At 28.6% G+C, this 2,500-nt stretch overlaps 1 protein-coding gene across 2 annotated transcripts in view; it reads right to left on the bottom strand.

Annotated features, from left to right (window-relative positions):
• Window positions 1-2,280: 2,280 nt before the first annotated feature.
• Ykt6 (YKT6 v-SNARE homolog) overlaps window positions 2,281-2,500 on the bottom strand; it is a 19,150-nt gene continuing 18,930 nt past the window's right edge. For both annotated transcript variants that reach the window (XM_043027660.2, XM_043027659.2), the window contains exon 5: window positions 2,281-2,500. This exon is cut by the window's right edge and continues 1,486 nt beyond it. The gene's annotated coding sequence lies outside the window, so the exon portion shown is untranslated.

The following is a 2,500-nucleotide window of genomic DNA, read 5'->3' as shown; positions in this document are numbered from 1 at the left end:
AATGATCACAATATTTGAGCACACTCAATTTGAAGGAAGGAACAAATCTCTTCAGATAATGTCAAATTGAAAGTTACTTTACGTTCGCTAACAGTTATCAAACAGTAAAATAATGACATGATACTATTATCACTGCTCACCATATACTTATACTTTTCATCTATAAAAAAAGGTCTGCATGCAGTTATCATCCTTTCCAAAATATTAAGGTTTGAGTCATCCTATTGGTATAAGGCAATACATAAAAAAAATGTGTCTTATAATATAAATACATATAATGCAAAGACACATTACACAAATAGACAGACAAAGACAAAGGAACACAGACACACACACATACACATACATACATACATGCACGCATGCACGCACGCACACACACACACACACACACACACGCACGCACGCACGCACGCACCCACGCACACACACACACACAAGTTGAATAATTATTTATAAAATAAAATAATAATAATAATAATAATAATAATAAATAATAAAAATAACAATTACTTATAAGCAGTAATAATATATTCATACTAATACTAATAATAATGATAATAATACCAATAATAATTGATCATAATAAAAATCATATTATAACAAAAATATGATAATAACAAAAATAATAATGACAACAATAATAGTGTGCACATATATTCACTCACTTGTGCAGATGAAGATGCACACACACACACAATCTTACCCATGCACCAACTTGTTTTAAAGTCCAGATTGTCCAATAAGCACTTTAAAGCTCCATTTATTTGGCAGCAATATTCTCACTTCATTATGGACTCTTAGTATTATGTAAATAGTCTACTGTATAATACATATAACAAGTTTCTTGAGTATATGTTTGAAAAATATTTCCATTTCTGATACTGTAGTCTGCTTTACTGGTTTATTGTTCAATACATCCCAAAATAACCATTAATCTGAAGTTTATCTTTAAAAAGGGACACTTTATAAAGCTATTCAGCAATTGTAGTTAAAAATAATTTTGAATTAGAAAATAACATCATAATGCAATTATGCTACTCTTAAATGAGACCATAACATGTAGATCTTACTTTGATTTTTGCTATCATGTTCAAATTTAAGAATATGCATGCTGAATGATATAATCATCAATACCATCTATAAAGTATAAAATAAGAACCAAGTGTATTTGTATTTCATAAACAAATTTTCATTAGATAAACTACTTTTTCTTTATCCCTCAAATTGCACCTTGGGGGTCTTGAAGGTAATCTGAACAATAAAATTAAATTTCTACAGTCATACAACTGTTCAATTCTCTTTATTCATCCAATACTCTCCACATGAAAAATGTGGCAAGCTTTTACCTTTCATACACACTGAAGTATACTGTGACTATACTGTAATCAGAATCAAAAGCTGCAACTTTCCTACAACAGCTCACTCTGACACAAATAGCATTACATGTCTAACACTTAAAGCAATAATGACAACACACATAGAACACATAGACACTGATTTTAATGATGTCAATATAGCAATCTTGGTGACACATTCTCGTTAATATGTTCTTTGTTCTTTGGTCTTTTTTATTTTCTTTATTATTCTTTTTTAGAAATGACATTTATTTACACTTCATCTCACATTTCAATTGCAAAGAAAACCAAAATAGTGTTTAAAAGATAGAACAGGAAAAAAACACATATATATGGTGAAAGCAGCAATATGCAAGTGCTGAAAGCCATTTTTAAATAGCATGGTTTATTGATATTTTTTTTGCATTCAAAATTTTCATTGACCAACCAAAAAAAAATCAACTATTCAAATCTCACTGTAACTAATAATTATACCCTCATACTTTTTTAGCTTGTTCGGCTTTCAAATGTTGTTGCTACACTTCTGATATAATACATGAATGAATAATAAGTGCATATACTAAGAATAAGTTCACCAGCCCTATTGAAGACCAGCTAGTATTGTCCATAATTCTATGGTTTCTTAAAAATAAAAACAAAAAAATATTTAAGCAGACTACAAAATTACAAACTGACTATTGAGTACTGAAAACATATAAGCTTCAAAATAATTATGAAAAAGCAAAAACAATAAGAGAAACTAAGCAAGGAGCATGGTCATGTTTTAATATTTTATTCCTTTTATGTAATATGGCAATCAGAACATTCCATAACTACATAATCCTGAGCAAAAGAGCATATATCTGTATAAAGACTTAAATAAAAATCTAAAATCAAAAGTATACATAAATATATATGAGGAAAAAAATGCATATACTACAAAAAAGATAGCATTTTTTATTTTGTTGAAAAAAAAATGGGAAGTGGGGGAGAAAGCTAACTCAGGCCTCATTTCTACTTAATTATGATGTCAACAAAAGAAAAAAAGGGAAAAAAAAAGAAAAAAACAAGAGAAAGGGCACAGAATAAATTGTTACTCCACCTTTACTTTACTCATACTTTTCACTACACAAATACAAAATAAATGAATAAAAAGCTGCAAT

Source organism: Penaeus japonicus, unplaced genomic scaffold, assembly GCF_977035675.1.
Source record: "Penaeus japonicus unplaced genomic scaffold, GWHDUDI00000001_assembly GWHDUDI00000038, whole genome shotgun sequence".
NCBI classification, from domain to species: Eukaryota; Metazoa; Arthropoda; class Malacostraca; order Decapoda; family Penaeidae; genus Penaeus; species Penaeus japonicus.
The sequence above is the reverse complement of the archived record's forward strand: the minus strand, read 5'-3'. Positions and strand labels throughout refer to the sequence as shown.